Here is a 22,436-nt window from a genome sequence, read left to right as displayed (position 1 = left end):
AAGGGAAGGGAAGGGAAGGGAAGGGAAGGGAAGGGAAGGGAAGGGAAGGGAAGGGAAGGGAAGGGAAGGGAAGGGAAGGGAAGGGAAGGGAAGGGAAGGGAAGGGAAGGGAAGGGAAGGGAAGGGAAGGGAAGGGAAGGGAAGGGAAGGGAAGGGAAGGGAAGGGAAGGGAAGGGAAGGGAAGGGAAGGGAAGGGAAGGGAAGGGAAGGGAAGGGAAGGGAAGGGAAGGGAAGGGAAGGGAAGGGAAGGGAAGGGAAGGGAAGGGAAGGGAAGGGAAGGGAAGGGAAGGGAAGGGAAGGGAAGGGAAGGGAAGGGAAGGGAAGGGAAGGGAAGGGAAGGGAAGGGAAGGGAAGGGAAGGGAAGGGAAGGGAAGGGAAGGGAAGGGAAGGGAAGGGAAGGGAAGGGAAGGGAAGGGAAGGGAAGGGAAGGGAAGGGAAGGGAAGGGAAGGGAAGGGAAGGGAAGGGAAGGGAAGGGAAGGGAAGGGAAGGGAAGGGAAGGGAAGGGAAGGGAAGGGAAGGGAAGGGAAGGGAAGGGAAGGGAAGGGAAGGGAAGGGAAGGGAAGGGAAGGGAAGGGAAGGGAAGGGAAGGGAAGGGAAGGGAAGGGAAGGGAAGGGAAGGGAAGGGAAGGGAAGGGAAGGGAAGGGAAGGGAAGGGAAGGGAAGGGAAGGGAAGGGAAGGGAAGGGAAGGGAAGGGAAGGGAAGGGAAGGGAAGGGAAGGGAAGGGAAGGGAAGGGAAGGGAAGGGAAGGGAAGGGAAGGGAAGGGAAGGGAAGGGAAGGGAAGGGAAGGGAAGGGAAGGGAAGGGAAGGGAAGGGAAGGGAAGGGAAGGGAAGGGAAGGGAAGGGAAGGGAAGGGAAGGGAAGGGAAGGGAAGGGAAGGGAAGGGAAGGGAAGGGAAGGGAAGGGAAGGGAAGGGAAGGGAAGGGAAGGGAAGGGAAGGGAAGGGAAGGGAAGGGAAGGGAAGGGAAGGGAAGGGAAGGGAAGGGAAGGGAAGGGAAGGGAAGGGAAGGGAAGGGAAGGGAAGGGAAGGGAAGGGAAGGGAAGGGAAGATCTTGTACTCCTCTTACATTCCACAACATGGTTGGGTTTTACTTCTACACACAGAGCTGCCAAACAAAGGCTGTAGACCTGAGGTAGTCAATGATAGTCCAGCAAAATTATGCAAGGGGATTGTGCAATCTGGGAAAAAAAATCTGTACAGAAGAACAAAAGAACATGGCTTAGTGGAAAATATTCCTCACAGGAAATGCTGTATATCTGTAATGCCTGTCCATATTCAGTTGCTAATAGTATTCTTATGGATTAGTTTGCTAGTAATCTATTTTATTTCACTAAAGTTATTTTAATAAACATAGAGATAGAAGACCTAATTAGTAAAAATAGACATAGAACTCCAATATTTATGTTCTGAAGTGAATGAATGCCCCACTTAAAAGTTCCCCAAACCTTCTTTCTTTACCAATCTCACAAGTATCTCAGTCTTGTGAGGGTCTGGGAAGCATGAGCTAAGTGTTGAGTAAAGCCCACGAATTTCTTGTTCTTAAGTCTATTTCTCAAGATGAATGTTGACTCATATATATTCTTACAAGGTCCTTATCACATGTAATTTTACACAAAATAAAATGGTAGGTTTTGCTTTCTTTAAAGCTGTTCTAATATTATCATCATAATCTTTATTAATGGTGTAATAGTCACAATAGTTGCCCAGTTTTCTCTTCCTTCACTGACATCCAAGCACTGGAGAAGTATCTTTGCACGTCATTATGATTTTTTTCTCATCTTCCATATCCAGCAGTCTGGTGAAGAGAGGGCACAAACTTGTCATTATAAGATAATGAGTTGCTCAGCTGGCATTAGACAATAAAATCAACATTTTTTTACTAGCAGTCAGAGTTCTACATGGCTGTGGTTTCAATCAATATAGAGCCCCCAGTGGTCTTAATACATTTTCATTATGTCCATGCATGACTGAATCCAGAAAGCTTCTCTGTAAGGAATAATCCCAAAACAGGGAAAGAAAAAATGAGGCAAAGATATGCATGAAATTAAGTAAAACAAAAGTTTTATGTGATGATCTACCATTTTTAGTTCATTGGGCACCATAAGATATTACTATTACACAGACACCCAGAGCAGGTAGTCTTGGATTCATCTCATGGTTACTATCCCTAGATCCAAATCAGGGATGACTGTAGCTGATGCATGTGGCTGGGTGGGGGCTGGCCTGGGCCAGACACAGCCTGCCTGCTCCCTTAGAGCACTAGAACAGAACATAGTGGCACTCCTGAGCAAATACGTGAGATCACATTGTCTTCAGTGACTTGTTGGATCCTAACATGAATACCTAACTCATGGATTTCTTCATTTCTTCACTGTGCACCAACATGTATTATAGATATGCCCTTGCGGTTTTTGGGGTTTTTTTTTAACATGTGCATATATTCTTTCTTCAAAATTACTTGTATTGTTTTTTATTTGGGTATTCTGCAGCAAGAAAACAGCCTATACTTTATTCAGTTATATGATACCCAGCTGATTTCTTGAAGCCTACATAATTTAACTATAGTATGCCAGGTCTTTTCCTAGTAGCAAGTTCTATACATTGCTTTATACTGCCTTGAGAATCTGGACCAGCATGTCCTAAATGAAGCTGCCATTATGTAAAAACTCAGTATAACAAACTGGGTCAGGATGCATTCATAACTGCTGAATCCTATAATAAGTAGTACAGTCATTTTGTGAGCAGCGTCCATGAACCTATTAGTAATTTTCTTTGCATTCAAATTGCAAATAATTATATTAGCATCTCTCTAGGCTCCCTGTAGAGAACCATTTCAAATCAGACCTATCAGGGGTGATAGAAGAGAACAATGTAAGTACAAAGATATTCTGCTTCTGTGTGTCTGGTGATAAGGAGCTATACTCTACAGCTGGCCATTTGCTGGGTATAATTAAGACATAGTTAGGTAACAGAAACTGAAAATGAAGTACTAGATGAATTATTACAATTTAACATGTTGTGTAGTAGAAAACTAGTACAGTGCGTCAGATGAAGTAGAAGTAGTTTCCCTCTGGTACAAAGTGTCTCTGACAGGAATGTGACACATGTAGAAGCAAAGACTATAAACAAAGGCAAAAAGGATAAAGAAACAACTGCTGCCAGTTTTAGAATAGGATATGTCTAGTGATTTGTTGGGTGAATCACTGCAATATATTTCTCAGTATTTACTGTATAAACCCATAGCTCTGGGTGGTGAAAATGTATTCCTTTCATGGGTTTTTGTGTTTGTATATTTGATATTGGTTACAAGTTAATGCAGAAATTAACAGCAAGAAATAAATTAATAAAAACAGTGTTTCATCTGTGAAGTCTTTATATCGGTAAAAATATGCTCGTACAAATAGTCTTCTCATTGTCCTACTAAGTAGATATATGTTCCACCAAATATTCTTGTTCCTATCAGAAAGACTAAGCCATAGATTTCTAAGCCAAGTCCCTGCTTAGCATTTCAGTTGCTTTAATTTCAATAGGCATTTACTAATTTGACAGTAGAGCTGGGAACATGCACAGAAAAGAAATAGTTTTGATGGATGAGGACTGAAAACCTATATCAAACAAATAAAACTATCAGTTTACATTGTTGTTTAATAAAAAATAGAGTAATAGTGCATTTTTTTTCCCCTTGTTCTCCCATTGAGAACAATGCCAAGGCTTATTTATTGGACTAGCATATGACTTGGGCGAGATGTATAAACCCTTTCTGCAGTAAGCAGACTACTGCACAGTGAGGGTTTCGGGTTTGACAGATGTGATAAAACTTATGCACGAGAATTTGTGCTCCTCAGCAGCCTAACGCTGACATATTCCCACTGAGAGTATGAACTTGCCTTCAGCCCTCGTTCCCAGCAATGTTTCTGTACTCTGCTTGAAACAGGTCTGAGCTAGAACGGGTATAGTCAAAACCCTGTGTGAACTGCCAGCCACAAGTTTGTACTTTCCATTTCTCTTTCCCAAATACTGCATTTTTTGCTGCTCATTCCCAGAATGAAGATGGGTACAGGGATCTCAGAGTACACCCTGTTGTACAGGGTTTGCTACTGCAACAGTCAAGCTTAAACATTTTCAGTTGAGGAGACATGATGTTGTATCTCTACTTTGCCCCATAAGTGTTCCATTACGGAACTGTATAATGCATGCACATCATATATATTTCACTTTAAAAGAGGGAATGACTTCAGTACTTGTCTTGCATATTCTGGTATGCACATCCCAGTTCAACACCTTTAAATCTGAAGAGAAATTGCTTCACTGTTTCCTACTGACTTGTTTTCATAGCTTGGTGCCTGGTGCCCTGATAGCTGCAGGCTGTCTGATTCCCGCTTACAGCGAGAGAGACAGCTTTGAGCAGTGTATTTCATGGTGTCACTCAGGTAGGTCAGATATCCAACAACTAGGCCTAGTAAAACTCGACAATAACATAATTTTGTAGTTGTACCTGTAAAAAGAAGATGTGAGAAAATAATCATTGAACATCTTTTTAAGAAAACAGGATGCAGAATAAATGACATTCAGGCCACATGTGCAGGCTGACTTATGGGGAAGTTATAACCTGTGGTTATTGAAAGCTCTAATAAATATAATGACTACTGTAATTAATTAACTATTCTTAGTGTAAAGTATACATATTTATCACCACAAACAAGAAAATAACATTTTGAGGAGACTTCTATGAATGTGTGTGTGTGTGTGTGTGTGTGTGTGTGTGTGTGTGTATGTTGTGTACATTCATGTGAGTGAAGAGAAGCAGTTGTACTGATTTGGTTTAAACCAATGTTGATTTATTGAAATTACACTGGTTTTACACTATTTGATCCCAGATTTTACAATAAATTCTGATAAGAAAAGATATTGAAGACGTAGGAATTGGAAGTCAGATGGAAGAATCTGTTTTGTTGTTATATTTCGTAAGGACATCATGAAAATGTGCTGTTTATTTGAACTTTTAATTTCTGACATCACTAACATGTGATTATAAATGTCTCAATCATCTGTAAGTCTTAAAATTTCTGCCTTAGTTCTAAACTAAAATAAATGTAAGGCAAATGAGAAAAGTGAGAGACAGTCTTACAAACATGAATTTATGGGTCTGCCCACTACAGTTTCTTCAAACTTTGTGTAGTCTGTTTTGTAAATGAGCTTCATAGCTGTCATTCTGATATATTGATTTGTGCAAAATATACCTCAGGGCTTTGTGGCACTCTTCCTCACCAAAAATAACAACACAGTGGGAGGAAAAAATTGCAGCAAATTGACATTAAGGATAGCAAAAATGTGTCAGTAGAATGACAAATTTAGTTGATTGGGCTTCTCATTCAGACTGTATAGGAAATTATGCATCTAATTATCTTTCAAAATGGCTTGTATTATACCATGCAGTATTCAATGTAGCTTGAAATGATGTCCTTACCATTGCATCTTAGGTGGATGATTTGGTAGCTGATGTTGCTTAGTGTCTATGTTTGGTAATTTTTATTCCACACTTCCCTATCTGCAGACATTCATATTGCACTATTTATAAATTCACAGGGGATTTTTTAAGAAAAGGAGCACCTTTCTCCATAAATCTTTAATTTTTTTCTATGGATTAAAAAAAAAAAAAAAAAAGATAAAAAAAAGATTGCACCTATATGGCTGTATATGCATGAATAGCAGACACAGATGTATTTTACTCTGTTCCTTGAATTGTGAGTACCTCATGCTTATCAACATATAGCAAATAAACACATCTGCTGTTCTGAACCAAATGCATTATAAAACTTACACTCTTTTTCTCTCTTTCATTCTTTCTGGTTTTTTTTTTTTTTTTAATGTATGTCTTCTTACCTATCTGTGAGTTTACTGATACAGAGTCCTCAGACCATTATAGTTCACATTACAAGTGCACAGAAAATAACTCAAAATTACAAAATGCTATTAAGAACCTCAATTTCTCATTCAAAAATTACTTGATACAGCTATACAGTAAGCTGTTTTGATCTTCTTATATCATATACATATAATGACCAACCTGTTAACAGAGGTGGTAATTTATACTGCATGCTAAAACTAGTATGTTTTTATTAAGTACACAGTTGTAGGTACTTAATATTTATTGAAGTATACAGTTGTAGGTACTGTTTGGAATGCTCATTGTAGGTGCAAACTAACAAGAGACTTACCTGGAAGAATGCAAATGTCTTTAGGCAAGAGAAAACCTTTAAATCTGGTCTTAAAACTGCTCCACCTTGAGTGTTCACTTAGTGTGCAAAACAGCATTTATTATAAATCCTTTATTACTTAAAATGCATGGTATAACTGGGAGATAGGTGCCAAGTATTGTCCATATAAGGAACTGGCTCAAGTCTTAATGCAAGACTCTACCAAAATAGGGGCACATCAGTCCCAAAATGTGATTCTAAAGAGAAACAAAGTGAAGACTGCTTTTGTAGCCTTGTGGTTAGATCACTCACACCAGTGAGGCCCTTTTTCATAGATTTCCTGCAAAGATGCAGATTTTGTCAAAACCATTAGAATCCTCGCTCTAATGAGGATTTTAACCATTAGGCTAAAAGGTAAATTTTTTTTTTTTTTCTATCTCCACATTTTACATACTGTTTTTTCACTGAGGAAGAGAAAAAGGTTGCAACTTTTATCTGATTATCTTGTTATCTGATAAAAGTTATCTGATGATCTTGAGGTTAGACACTCCTGGTAATAGAAGATGTCAGTGAAAATAATTTCAGGATCTGCAACTCTTTGAATCAAGTGTTTTCATTGTAACTGTTTAGGATTCAAGTCATAAAGCTATAAATAGGAACATTCTGCCAGAGCGCAGTGAGAGTGACCCCAGCACAGACAGCGCTCCACAAATAGTGTCTGAACGTTGTGGGCAGAGCAACAGGCTGGCTGGTGGCAGGGGACAACCCAGACACAGCGAGCAATGAACCAGGTCCAGGGTCCGTTGACAAAGTCTAGACAGGAGCAAATGGGGCCAGAGGCAAGACAGGAGACAGGCCACAAGGTAGGTCTGAAGGGTCCATCTACCTACAGTGCAGGGCTGGAGTCCACTGAGGAGACAGGGCAGAGGCAGAGCTGGAGACTGACTCTCCTACATCATTGCTGCAACAGGGACTGGGATAGAATGGGGGTCCTGGGCCCATGGGAAAGGACCAGAGGAAGAAGCAGGGAGGCTGGGAAGGGCCACAGAGGCCTACTGGTGCCCACAGAGCCCTGACATATTCCAGTCAATCTCACAACACAAGATAAAACACAAGAAAGATAAGTAGAGGTATTGATTATCAGTAGAGGATGCCAGGCTTTACTCTTGAAGGGGATGGAGGCAGATAGCTAGAGATGAAAAGGGTTCACAGTCCGTGGATATTTCTTACCAAGCAGCTCCATGTGATTACCCATTTGGCATATGATTTTTGCCTTTTCATATTACCAGTGTTACTGCAATCCTGGTATGGCAGCCACAGTGTTTGGCTCTCAAATAAACAACCAATCACCAAAAATTAAAAATTTATTGTCAACACAATTAACTAGCCCTCCACAACTATTCAATTACAGGTTTCAATGTCCGTGAGAGGAGAACAGAGCAACTTCCTGGGGTTTAACTCAAAATGCAGAACAAAGCACCACTCCCTGGGGTTTAACGACAACCCAAAACGCTCTATCACTCACCTGACAAGTGAGGGCTCTCAACTTCGAGGAAATTCTCAGGGAAGCGTCCTGACCCAAGGCACACCAAGGAGTTTCCTTGGGCAGTGTCCCAACCCAAAGGGAGAGTCCTCGACCACAACACACTGCTCCAGGGTGGACTAGCTCAAAATGGGTCCCCCAGGGGACTCCATTTATACCCAGGCTGACTCTGATCAGTGGTCAACAGCGGCTCCCATTGGCCGAAGGCCCCAACTACTGTGAAGCCTGAGAACAGGCAATCGATAGTTGCTACACTTGAACAGCCAAGAAACCCGGTTTTCATTGGGCAGGTGCACCTGCCACAGTGTTTCACTTCAGAAGATTAAAGCCATCTATTGTACTGTGTGACAGATGACTTTTCAAAGATCTGCAGTTACAAGAGGAAAGCATGAACATTTTGAAGATAAGCACAAATTGTCACACTGAAACAAGGACAGAATAGACAGTCAACAAAATTTTGCAGTACCTCTTCCACAGTTACTTTTACTTACAGTATAGAACATGACTTTTAAAAACTATCCAAGAATGACATATTCTTGAACTGGGGAGAAATATACTGGTTATTTGATTTGGTTTGACTTTTTAACTTCCAATAAGCCAATGCAGTCTTCAGATATTAATAAAGCTCTTTTGCATTGAGGTATGGAAACTCAGCAATTCAACAGGAATTCAGTATCTGTCCAATTTAAAATTGTGGCCATTTTCCTCCTATAATATTTACTCAGCTGTGAAGTATGTATTTTCCTAGTTTCAAATAAATATGGTAAAAAGAAAAAAAAAGTAACACTAAGAAAAGCGATACTTTAGCTGATAAAGTAAGTGTGCAGTATTAGTGACTGCAGAAAATATTTCACTAAATTTTACATAGTTTGCAATTAGTTTAAATTTCAAATATTGGAAAGTTTTTGTAAAATTAGGTATATAAAACATTTTAAAAATGCATTCTTAGCAACCTACAAAAGTTAAAAAGTTGTCTTTGTGTCAGTATTCAGAGGTATTTATTTTTTAATTAGTCAGCTCATTTGACTGCATATGGATTGTGGAAGGATTGAGTTATGAGAGAAAACGAGAGATCCTAAAAGGTTTTTAATTACCACTGACTCAAAATTAGGAATTTAAATTTTTTTTTTCATATTCTCTGCCAAGCACAAATTTAATAAATGGGTATTGCATTTAGCTGTTTCATACCTACAGTCAAGAAAAGATCCCTAGTAAAGGAAAGGCTATGATCAGATAAATTGTCACAGTATTATGTGTAAAAGGACCAAAGTCTGCTTGAGATGCAAAACTATCAAGTTTTTATAAATGACAAATGCTTTTTTTCAATATAATCTCTGTTTGCAATACTGCTTTGTCTCTTTTGCTCTCTCTGCTCAGTAGACTCTTTTTTTCTTTTTAATATAAACCCATTATGTGATTGTCATTATTAATCTTGGTTATGAGCTACCTCCACAATTAGCCTTTTTTGTTTCATGGGAGTGTTTTATATAGTTAAGGATTCTTTGGATGTGAGCAAAAGGCTATTAATAACACCCTTGGGATTTTTGCCTACAAGGGTGATTTTTAGAAATAAAACTCTTAATTTTGTTTGATGGCATGATCTCACTGCATCTTTATATATCAGGATCTAGATGTTTCAGAACAGGGTCAAATATCTAATGCTAAAAGTCATTAAATTACTGTGGTTGTGTCAAACATCAGTAAATACCTAAAGGATTATATCAATCTTTTATGGAAATGAGGAAGGTTCTTCCAAGACTTGTAAGAGACTGCATGATCTGTCTGTAAACATTTTCATCTCTTGTAGTGCCAAATTTCTGTGCTAGATTGGGACTTGCTATATAATTTCCTGGAAAGTTCCTTAAGCCTCTAAATCTCTGTTCAATCATGCCAGAGACCTGAAATGTATTATATTGGCCTCTATTATTTTGATTGTTATTAAATGAAATTGAATTTGTATTGCCTTCCTTTTGTTTTAATGCAAGGGCTATGTTTTCAGAGGAGTTTAGATCAAGCCATAACTCATTTTAAAAAAGTAAATGTTTCAAGAAAAGAAAATTCTACTGCATGCCAAATAATTAAAAAGAATGGGAAATTAAACTACCTTTTATTCCTCATTCTATTCGTATGATCATTAACCAAAAACTTGTTTTAGTAAAAAGTGGATTATCCAAATCAACAGCAAGCTTGTCTGAACTCTCAGCCCCAATAGAATTGCATCTCTTAAATGCAATGCAAAGATTCACTATTTTCACCATACATGACATCTGGAATTAGTAGACAATGAATACATCTGAAGTGATATATACTGACACAACAGCCTTATCCTCTCTTCTTTCCTACAGTGTCAAAACTCATTTAAAAGAAAGTTGACTTGATATGGTTTATTGTTTGGTTGTTCCTTTTATTGAACATGCAATGTAGGTTTCTCCTTATACAGTTTGACAATTTTGTCCTAGAAACAAAAATAAGGAGAATGGAACAAAAAGAATTATGGAAGGACCTTGATTTCATTCACTGGTGATCTCATAACCTGTAGAGGTGGTGGTTAGAGCTGGAGGGCTAGGCTTCTCTGTGAGAACACATAACCAGATAAAAATATATATTAAGGAAATATTATAAACAATTTCAAATATTTCTGATAACTAGTAGGCAGGATAATCCAAAGTATAGAAAACTGTACATTTACATTTCCAATACTCTAGTTTTATTTTATGAATTTTCATTTACTTGAGAAATGTTGCTTGCTTGTTCTGTCAGAAACTAAATAGTGGAGATGTAAAATGTTTCATTTATCTCCATTTTTGTGACTCAGTTGTTATATTATTATTAAAAATGTTGGTCCATCTGCCTCAAAACTTCAAGTTTTAAACAAAAGGAATTTCTGTTGTCTACAATGATAGGGGACAGCTAAAAATTATAGTATCTTATCAAAACTTACATAATGCTGGTAGCCAATGCTGAAGATGGATTTAGAATGGTTAAAGTAAGTTATTTGCATTGTGTCTACATTACATAACCGTACTGTAATGAAGTTCTCTAGTCTACTAGAAATATGTCTATTAGCCTAGACAAGACAGGTAAGCTAATGCCTGTTTAGTATGGACATTCAGTTTCCCTCACTCTTGAGACATTGACAAGATTGCACATTGTGTGCTCATTTTAAAAAGTCTGATGAAAAATGTGAGTGGACAGTGCTGAAGGTCTAAAATTGATTAAATAGTTTATAGTGAAAGATGTAAGAGTTTGGTTTATCAAGAGGAAATATGGAGGGTTATATCAGAGCTCATTTAAAAACTTCCATGATGTAGAAAACAGGCAGTGATGGTCTCATTAACAATAAAGATGTAAGAAAGTCCTCAAGGAACCTGTGTATTCTCTAGCTCTGTAACTGTAAATCAGGCTACATGTCTTTCTAGAAGAACCAATGCCATTTTGTTTATACAAAACCAGACCAGATTGAAGTTCCATCTGTCATTAAAGTCTACACATAGCATACTTTACTCATGGCTACCCTTGCACATGTTCTACACAAACAATAATCAAACTGTTCACTGCACATACGTAGTTTTGTATCAATAGTAAACAGAAGGAAGTTCTCAACTGGACTAAGTGGACACTGAATGTTTCCCAAATGGAAAATTACACAATTAGCAGGGACAATTATTTTAATTCTTCTGTTCCTCTGACTGTTGGAAAAAAAAAAAAAAAAAAAAAAAAAAAAAAGGTACTTCATGATTTTTCCTGTTAACCATACCATCTGAGAGCTGTCACTGCATTTTATGAAAATTCAGGAAGATAAGTGACATTTTTATTGTGGAAAAAAGTCTACACTCTAAAAGTTCTAAGTATAAAATTTTTTAAGAAAGCTACTATATTTTTAAAAGTAGGCAAAAAGAATGTCTAACAAAAATATGTATGCTTTTACACTAAATAAGTTAAAAATCTAAAAAAACCAAAAACAAAACAAAAAAAACAAACTAAACTTAATGTTTTAAATTATAAGACTTTTTTCCTAACTAATATAGATAAGAAAATAATGAAATTACCTGGCTAAAGTGTAAGGGTCTCCAATAAGTAATCAAAATTCAGTTAAAATTGAAATAAGATAGTTCTGCAGATATGTATAAATGAAAGTTAATATTTCATATGTCTGTGGTTTTCTGTTTGTGTGTGTTTACTTCTGCTTTTTGTAATAACATCTGTTAACTTTGCAAATAAAGAAATAGCATAATTCTTAATGGATTTTCAAAAAAATATTTGGGATTTATTCTCTTTTTAGAGTGAAAATTGTGATAATTTTTTTTTAATACTGTGTAGTTTTTAAATGTCCATGATGGACAATTTTTATTAAATACTGTTATGTAGTTAAGAGTTTAGCATCTGAAGTGTAATATTGATTATAAAAAAATCACAGAAAGATTTTGTCTGAAAGGACCTTCTGGAGATCATCTGTCTAACTTGTGCTCAAAACAGAGGTACATTCAAGTTGTTCAGAATCTTGTGCAGTTAATTTTTGAAAATCCCTAAAATTAGAACATCACTCACTTCTCTCAGCAAGCTTGCCTCTGTCTTTGCCTTCTACAACAGTCTTTCCAAAGTGCTATTTTAAGCTATTAAACTCAAATCGATGCCTTACAAGAAGGTCTGTTCTCTTTTTAGAAGAATAACTTTAATCACTTCCTTATTTGTTTCTGCTCTTCCTTAATGGGCAAAATCATGGCATTTGCTTTTTAACTGCTGTGGGAATATGGACTAATATTGCTACTGAGCTTCCATGTTTTTTCCTAATTTAATACCTCAGTTTACTCATTTGTAAAATATCTATAATAAAGCACTTTCCTCCCTCACAGGGGTGTTGTAAGGTTTAATGAGATAATACTGTGCAGTACTCAGGATCTTCAGATAATAGATCACATGTAAGTGCAAAGCATTAATTATTATTATTTCTGTCCCTCAGAGCATAGTTTAAGTTCAAAATCAATCAACATGAGGATGCTTAGATTATATTTACGAACTGTGGTTTGCTATGACTTTCGTTCAGCAGTGTACTATGTGTCTCATATATTTATCACCTAGATTTATTTAGTTTTCTAGAGTTCATACTTCCCAATTCCATGGTTTATAATAAATTAGGAAAAAAAAAAAAAAGGCCAAAATTCTCATTATAGATTTACTTTTATGTGTAATATTTAATTTAGGAGGTAGACTTTCCATTCAATAAAAAATGAAAAATCATTTCTTCCTACTTTGAAAGTGTGATTGATTCAGAGAAAGGGTCTATGAAAAGAAGCCTGCCTTTATTGATTTGATGTTCTACTACCATAGCAGAGGTCCAGAACTATGTCCCTAAGCTTATATATATGCATCTCTAACATTTTCTAAAACAATTACAATTTTGTAATATCCAGAATTCTAATTATTCAGATAAATTTAATGAAATTTCACCTGTCAATCAGTGACAGGACACAGGTTGCAGCCTGATAAATATGATGCCTGCCCTCAGAAGGGCATCCCCTGGCAGTGCAGGGCCTCTGCCTCGCTGTGGCCTGAGCAGGTGTCACTGCTTTAACCCCAGCTAGTGACACCTGCCTTCCTGCTCCACCTTCAGCTCTGGGGCTACTGCATACACCGCAGATTGGCTTGTATCCACCCTGGGAGAGCCTACATCCATTTAAAACACACTGGCTGCTTCCACAGCACTTGGCCATGTTTTCTTGATCTCCATGTGTGGGAGATATTTTTCAGATCAAGATGTTTACAAAGCATGAAAGCTGCATTGTATCCCACCAGAATTTGGTAGTCTAAATGAGCACAATAGACTGATATCAGAAGTAAGTTACATACAGCAGAATACAATACGAAGGCATGCGGCAACGTTTGAGAGTGCAGTCCGCTGGTATAGTCACAGAGGACTATGTAGGGCTGAAAGAGCCAAACCTTGTTCAGTCTTAGGAGTTTTGCTTCTCCAAGAATCAGGACTGAGCCCTGGTTTGGAGCGACCCTGCTGGAGACAGCTAGGCAAGAGATCAAGGACCTGCAGGTACTGAGCACTAGACATCATCTAAACCTATCCTGCTTTCCCAAGGACATGTCTTAGCCACCAAAGGAGCTGCAATGGAAACATCCTCAGCTGCAGCTGTCACTGGGAAGAAAAGTTAAAGGAAAGGAAGTAAAATAAGATTGGTGGGAATATGACTGCTAGTATAAAGGTTAGAACATTTAATAGGTATTTTGAGTCTCGAGTCCCTGTTTCTCATTAAATACTTTTTAGGTGAAAAGGAATGAAGCAGAAGGCATAATAAGTAAAAAGTCGTATTGGTAATAACAATGAAGATCATCAGAATAACACACAGAAGTGTGTTGACTTTGAAGGCTGCAAAAAGTTGTTGAGTATGAAGGCACTGCTGACTTTTCAGCTTATATTCCTAACATAGCTGAAGGATGACAGACTCTCGAAAAGCTTTTTATAATTTATTTCTGGGAGAAGACTGGAAGAGATTCAGGAATATTCTGAAGGGGAAGTAGCTGAGGAAGTGACAGTAGTTTCATGCTGAAGTGTCCAGAGTCAGCAGTGCTCTCAAGACATTCATAGATAGACAGGACAGCAAGAAAGGTACATTTATTAACCTTGTGGAGATTCAGCTTTCAGGAAATCAGTTGTAAAAACAGGAAGAGCATTGTGGTTTAAAGTATATATATATTTTTTTCCCCTCTAAATTACTTTTTATCTTGGCTTTATCTTTTCCCTTTACTTAATCCTTTCTTTTTTTTTTTTTTTTTTTTTTTTTTTTTTTTTTTTTTTTTTTTTTTTTTTTCAAATTAGGATACAATTTTATTTTGAAAATGGTACCAAATACACTGCTATCTATTAATAGGCCCCAGCCTTTGTCAACAAAAGTGTTAATTATACTGTACAACATACAGAGTGCTGTTGTCAAATGCAATTGGAGAATTGGCACTTAAAATAATTCTATCAATTAAAAATATTTGTTCCATTAAAAAGGTTGCATGCCTATTATCATTCCCCAGCATTTCATTTCTGCTGAAGTTGCTTATAAAATATTTTTGTGTTAAATCATATTCAATGCATTTAATATAAAAGGAATATATACCAGTGTGCAGTAATGTTTAATATTTGTGAGCAGAGCTTGTAGAAGCAACACTATTTTTATGGTATTTATGTTCACTCTTCCTTTCTTTTCTGTAGTTGTTAAAAGGTATTTTTTGTAATTAAGCACTGAAAAGTATTTCCATAATTTTCATTAATCTTTCATATCTTCAAAGCAAAACAATATCTTCTGAAACAAATAAAATTACAAGAATATTATATGGACCAAATAACCAATTACACAGTAAAAACAATACCACGTTTGGAGACTCATTCACATGTTGACAGCATGAACAAGTCATGATAACAAAGGCAGTTAACCATCCTTCCCTTTTTCTCAGAATCTATAGCTTAAATACCTTTTTAAAACAAAGTTTTGAGCAGTTCTCCTCAACTGCCTGTCAACATCATAGTTAGAATATTAGAAATTCACCAGCCATTATCAAGTATATAAATATCATGAAAACACACATATTTTTACACATATTGTTACATATATTTTGTACTGAAATGCTGAATTCCAAAATGTTTACATTTTTCTGTTTTTATAAATCCCTACTCAAGAATCGCTGCTTTCTCTCTATCCTAACTTTCCTAAATCGTTCTATCCACCAAAAAAAAAAAAAAATCAAGCCTCTCCACCTACTCATATTTGTCACTCCAAGCACTTCAGAACAGTTTGATTAATTATACATATTGCCATGCAGCCCGGAATTATGCACTCCTTCAGTAAGATGCTGCTTTTATTTTTAGGTATTGTACAGGGATGAGCATTTTACCAATACTTTATATAGCAGAGTGAGTCAGTCAAAGTAAAATAAGCATCACACTCATGGAAGCAGGTCTTTATTTCATAACTTGGCCTTACCTACAGATCAAAATAAAAGACTGCTAGATTATCACACTAACAAATAAATTGATTTTTCACAAGGAGAGAGGACTGTTCTCTATCTTTGTCATATCCTAATCACATAGAACTTTAATATTAAAAATTATTTTCCACATTTTTAATGAGAATAACAACTGTTAAGTCAGGGTGAACAAATGGACTATTTGGTTCTATCCTTGCTGTGTTTGTCTACTACTTTTGTCTACTACTATCCTAGCTTGTTTTGTCTACTGTGTTGTCTTCATTCAGATTCAAAGAATCTCAACTGGATTGACTTTGTAACTGCATCCCACAAGTAGAGTAAGTCTTCATTAGGCCGTTAAAATGCCTATTGTCCTGGACCTTTCCTATAGTGGATATAAAATCCAAATAGCAGCTGGATGGTACACCAAGAAACTAACTTTGAAATAAAGCTAGCTGCTGCTTCTCTAAGCTTCTGACCTTGTTTACAGTAGAGTGTGAAAAGTAGACCTGAGAGCAAAATGAAATTGCTCATAGTTACTAAGTGGAATTTCTCTCATTCTATTGGATATATACTAGGAAAAACTCTTGGTTACGAGAGCCTCAGCCTTTTCTACAGAGATAAAGATGTTTGAGGATCATCTCTGGGCTTTCTGGAATGTTTTTAGCTTTCTTAGCTTTCCATATCTTGGGACATAGCATTAGTATTTCAAATGTGGAATTATTTTCTACTGAAAACTACTATAGAAGCATGTAATTAATGAAATTTCAGTGTAATGTATTGCAAGAAAATGTAGGACTAACTGTATCTTATCTGCTATGTATCAGAGGAAACTTCTATTTCACCTTGAATTGTAGACATAGTAGGGCTAGATTCCGCTGCTCTTATACATATATGTGCATATTTTCTGCAGCGTCCCATTACTTTCATGTGGCATTTGAAATAGGAAGTTCTTTACTGTAGTGTAATAAAGTGTACAAGATATGAGTAAAAATGTAATCACTGTTTTTCCTTTTTTTTTAAAAAAAAAAAAAAAAGCTTACAGGGTTACTTTGTAAACTCTTTTTCAAATTATGCATTTCACATGCTAAGGCTTCTAATATTTCACCAGTGGACTAAACACCAAGGCCATTCAAAGTAAAAGCATAGATTTCTAAAGATATTAACTGATATCAGCTACTTATTTCGCTGGGGTAACTTATAATAATCCTATTCTCTGACCCTGAAAAATGACTGCGATTCATCATTCTTTGGTAAGCAGTCAGAGCTTCAGAATGTCTACATGTTTTTCTCTCGTGAAGGAATGACTTTCAGATTAATCTTAGCAAAAATAGGAAACCTCATTAGCAGAAACCTGCCTTGATTGATTTAGTATTATCCTGAGCTAAGCTGATATATATTTTTCTGCTTGCATCATTGCACAAGAGAAAATATTATTTTTTTGGTTTGGGCAAGGAGTTCTTCATGTCAGTGATATAATTTCTACAATTTTCATATTGACTTTGATTATTTTTTCTGCTTTTAATTAAATTCTTACTTTGTTGTAGTTTTAATGTTTGACAATCATTCTAAATCAGATGCATGTGCTGTCTCTCTGAGGATAACCTTGGGGATAAATTCTGACTTGCACAGGTTCTAATAAAGAAAATTTAACTAATGTGTTCAAGGGTGTGTTGTTTGGTTTTTTGTTTTTTGTTGTGTTTATTTTTTTTAAATCAGAGACTCAGTTTTTTACATCTCAATTAATAAATTGTCAAGATAATAATTTCTATTATTTTTAGAATTTTCAACTGAATTTTGAAGTGAAAAATACCATTTATCAGCAGTATATGTCCTTTCCAGAAAGTTGCAGCATTTGCAGCATATGATGGCAAGGACTTCTTCTCAGTGTGTGAGCTTTCACAATGATGCACCTTGCAAATTGGATTAATTTCTTCTATAACTGTTTCACAGTAAGCCCAAGAGCAGTTCATAAGGTGAAAACATTTAGCACAAAACCAGAGTTGCAATTATAAAGGATTAATCTTTATTTCTACTAGACAGAACATATATCTAGAACTATATCCAAGGAATGATGAAGTTTTCTTCTAGCATTTTCTTTCTTTCAATTTAATTTGATTCAAAGACATTAGAATTGGACAATATATTCTCTAATAATTGTTACAGTCTGGAACAAAAAAAAAATAATTTAATTTTTAAATGTTCAGAGAACAGGAGTGTATGTTATCTTGTCAATATCATAGACAGTTATTTCCCAAATTATTCTTTTCCAGGCTTTCTATTCCATAGGGGGTTTTAAAGTTGGTTCATATTCCAAGATCATCTAAGATATATTGTGACCTAACTCTCAGTTTATCAACTCTCAACGTGGTCCCTGCTCAGTTCTTCTGACCTCCCTCCCAATGGTGCCTGAAACTTCAGCTACTTGTCCAGAACACAGCAGGTTTGCATAGGCAAATGGCCCCATTTCAATGACTAAAATCCCCATTATTCTTTTCTAATAGCAAAAAAAAATGTCTGTGGCTTCTATTGTGTCATTAAACATGTTTTCCTTAAGCCTCAGTTTTACTTGAGAACCCACTGACTTACAGGTGAGGGCAAATATAAAAGTGAGGGAAAAAAAGAATGAGGATTTTGCCAAGTCACACAACAACTCGGAAGTAGCATCTGTGCAGTACTTAGCCTTGCTCTGTGGCCCATCCTAGGCTTGTGTGACTATGATTTCCATAGTTCTCCTTCTTTCTCATGTGAAACTCCAGGTTTGTAATTCTCCTGAACTAGAAATTGGAGGTTAAAATAGCTAGCATACACTTCTCGGGGAATTCACCAGAACAATTGCAATCCACCTTGATGGACTGATTTTCACAACTAACTGGGCAAGCCTTGTGACTGTAGCTATTGAAGTTGTCAGTTGGTATTTGTTCTCAACATGAATGAGTACAAACTGTTCTTGAACAGTTTTAGAGGGCTTTTCTAAATTGAGATTACTTAGTATGCAGTAGATAACTTAAAATGAGTTAATGCCTATTAAATAATAACGAATAACCTGCACACCTGCAGCAACAGTGGTACAGTTACTTTTCAAGTTTAATGAGATGGATTAATTTTAAGAAGAATGTATTCTATCTCTTCATGACACGTCCTGTATTCTGTTCAAAATTTGTCTTTTTTTTTTTTTTTTTTTAATTATTTTTAAATTTTTGTAGCCAAGCACAAATAATTCCACATATATCAACAAGTATAAAGGGTATGGTGTTTATTTTTTAAAGGACACGAAGTATTTTTATCATGGAAATAAATGTAAAAGTATCAATACTGCTACATTATTAAGTTTATTACAGTTTGTTATTTTCAATAAAGTAATTATGAAGCCAGCATTATAATGTTAATAAATATCAGTATTTATATTTATTCTGATATTCTTCCTTGTTTACTCTTTCATGTTCCTGCCAGATACAAAACTACTTCCCTATAGATGTTTTGGCCTATATTCTGTTCTCATCTATGGACTAAATCAGTGGAATAATTTTATTAGAATCATTGAATTGTCTGTTGAAATTGATTAAAAAATATTTTGCATGAAATATTTAATTTGAAGACATTTGATCCAAAGATTTGTGTAACGTCCCATACTACTTAGAAGAAATAATGAAGGGGGAAAGTTCATGTTTACCATCTTGACAATGAAAAGAAACAGAATATATTCTAAAAAGAAGGAACTATTAAGAAAATAATCAATAATCTTTTCCCTAAGTAAAACTGAATAAGCAAATCAGGATTAAATTTCATAGCTAAAAATTATTTCAAAATCTTTTTTAATCTTTCATCAATAAAATAATATGATAAGGAGTTTCAGTCTTTATGCTCAAAGATGGAAATGGTCTACATCTTCTTTGGAAATAGCAACATACTACACTGAACACCGAATGAGCATGTTCAGCAATTTGAAGTATGGATACTATTACAACTTAATTTAGTCTTCCTAGAAATCTCTCCATGGGTCTTTGTGCAGTGTGTGTGTGTGCATGCGTGCATGTATATATGTGTGAGCAAGTATGCATACATACAAATCAAACACATATATTTGTACATCTTTCATATATGTCATAAATGGAAAATCAGAAAATGGCTGTGTTAAGAGTTTCAGTAATTCCTTTATCCTTGAAGGGAGTTGGTCCCCCTCACTCTTTTGTAAAGAAAGTTGTTTGTTTGTTTCCTCCTTTACATTAAAAAAACTATGGAAGTAATTTTTTTTTTTTTAATCTTTCCACTCAAAGATTATTTTCATAACAGTATGCATTTTTATAATTGTTACTATGTAGTGCATAATTTGACTAATACCCTGTTCACTTAAAAGTTGGAAGCTTTATTAAATGTTTGTTAGTTGTAAAGATATTTGAAGGTATGCAGTCTTTGTACTCTCCACACCACATGTAAGAGCGTAGGGTGTGGATCTTGAAGTAATTCAGAAGATACTTATTAATCAGTGCAGGTGACAGTAAAAAATACTTATCCTGACATACCTAGATGAAAAATATTCTTGATTTTGCATGTAAATGACAATGACCAAACCTTTATCCCAATCAAATATTCAACATATCAAAATCAAGAAAGACATCTTCACAGTTTCTGTTTTTCAAACTGGTTTTTAATGTATTAATCTTATCAAAGATTAAGGATTCTGGTTTTATCACTCTTGGGGGTACTGTAGCAGAAAAATACTGAATAAACTAGTGGGTTTTTTTCAAAAATATCTATAAGAGATTTAAGATATATTTTGCATGGTTTTTATTTACACTGAAAGCTTTCATTTTTAGATCTACCTAGAGGGTGAAAAATCATCGTTTTGATATTTACACTGCACAAGGGCAAGGTTAAGATGTTTTGATTCTAAAGATCATATTATTTCACTAGAAGTGATAGAGCATAGAAACAAACTAGTGAGTACTGAAATACATCTTGTTCAAGGTGAAGTATCTACCAGTAAACATATTTTTCAAATATGTAGGTATCTTTAGAGACATAGGTTGTTGTATTAGATCTGTATCAGTACTGTGTGGGTGATGAAGGGATTGAAAGCAGCCTTGCAGAGAAGGACCTAAGGATACTGGTGGATGAAAAATTGGACATGAGCCAGCAATGTACACTTGCAGCCCAGAAAGCCAATCATATCCCTGAGGGTGGTGAAACACTGGCACAGGTTGCCCAAATAAGTGTTAGGTGTTCCATCCCTGGAAACATTGAAGGTCAGGTTGAACGGGGCTCTGAACAATCTGATCTAGTTGAAGATGTCCCTGCTCATTGCAGGAGAGTTGGACTAGATGAACTTTAAGGGTCCCTTCCAACCCAAACCATTCTATGGTTCTATGATCCTGGGCTGCATAACAAGAACTGTGGCCAGCAGTTTGAAGGAGGTGATTCTGCCCCTCTGCTCTGCTCTTGTGAGACCCCACACGGAGTCTTGCATCCAGCTCTGGGGTCCCCTGCAAAAGAAGGATATAGACCTGTTGGAGCACACCCAAAGGAGGGCCATGAGTATGATCAGAGGGCTGAAACACCTCACCTATGAAGAAAGGCTGAGAGAGTTGGGGTTGTTCAGCCTGGAGAAGAGAAGGCTTAGGGGATGTCTTACTGTGCCCTTTCAATACTTAAAGGGAGCTTATAAGAAAGATGGAGAGAAACTTTTTTATCAGGGCTTGTAGTGATAGGACAAGGGGCAACATTTCTATACTGAAAGAGGGTAGATTTCGATTAGATGTAAGGAAGAAATCTTTTATGATGAGGGGGGTAAAATACAAGATGTGTTCTCCAGGAGAAGTTGTAGATGTCCCTCCCTGGAAATGTTCAAGGCCAGCTTGAATGAGGCTTTGAGCAACCTGATCTAATCAACTAATTAATGAATTAATTTTAAGATCCCTGCCTATCATAAGGGGGGTAGACTAGATTATCTTTAAAGGTTCCTTCCAACCTAAACCAGCCTATGATTCTATGATACTATCAATAACTAGGTAAAGTATTAATAGTTTATTACTATTGATTATTAGAGTATTCTTCCATTAATTTTTCCTCCTTTTTCCCTTCCAATTACATGTGAATTTTTAATACTTGGTGTTTAAAAACATAAATTTTCTACTGCATGTACTAAACATATTTAATTTCTGATACAATCTGTTCTTTTGTGTGTGAATATAGTCCCTGTAAAACTATGTAAAACAATTCAGGACATCACACACACATTGCAGAGGTAGATATGACTATAAAAGCTTTTAAGAAATAAATAATCAAGTTCCCTTTTTGCTGAATTACATTTTGCATGCAGAGACCTTGCCAAGGAACACTCAAGCTTTGTTAGAGGAAAAAGCAACTTTGTGCATAACAGTAATTGCTACATATCCTGGTATCTGTAGCAGCAAACAAGTTTGCATGATTCTGAATTCAGGACAAAGAGGTAAGGAATGGAGATTAATCTTTATTGAAATTAATTCCTTGCTGATAAAGGCAAATTTAAATGTTTCTTAAGAGTATTTATGCAGAATAAGATACCGGCAATTACTGCTGAACTGAAAGAAATTAACTCAATTATTATTTTCAAGATAAATTATAGGCAGATGATCAGTCTTAAATTTTGGCATCACTACTTTTGATGACCTTTACAGCTACAAAGAAGAAAATAAAAATTTTCTTGTCAAAATTATTGGTAGACAGTTGAGGCACTATATATACTGTCTCTTATA

The 22,436-nt window shown here is 36.0% G+C and overlaps 1 protein-coding gene and 1 long non-coding RNA gene across 3 annotated transcripts in view; one reads left to right on the top strand and one right to left on the bottom strand.

Annotated features, from left to right (window-relative positions):
- The window catches only part of EYS (eyes shut homolog), a 1,023,641-nt gene that overhangs the window by 296,038 nt on the left and 705,167 nt on the right, over positions 1-22,436 (top strand). The window lies entirely within an intron of this gene.
- On the bottom strand, positions 3,108-21,357 carry LOC113478026. The gene is made up of 4 exons (XR_003397991.1): positions 21,221-21,357; positions 20,961-20,966; positions 16,434-16,439; positions 3,108-3,119 (listed from the first exon to the last, which is right to left on the bottom strand). It is a non-coding gene; the product is annotated as an uncharacterized LOC113478026 (long non-coding RNA).

Source organism: Athene cunicularia (assembly GCF_003259725.1).
Source record: "Athene cunicularia isolate RWA chromosome 3 unlocalized genomic scaffold, athCun1 chr3_part1, whole genome shotgun sequence".
NCBI lineage: Eukaryota > Metazoa > Chordata > Aves > Strigiformes > Strigidae > Athene > Athene cunicularia.
The sequence above is the reverse complement of the archived record's forward strand: the minus strand, read 5'-3'. Positions and strand labels throughout refer to the sequence as shown.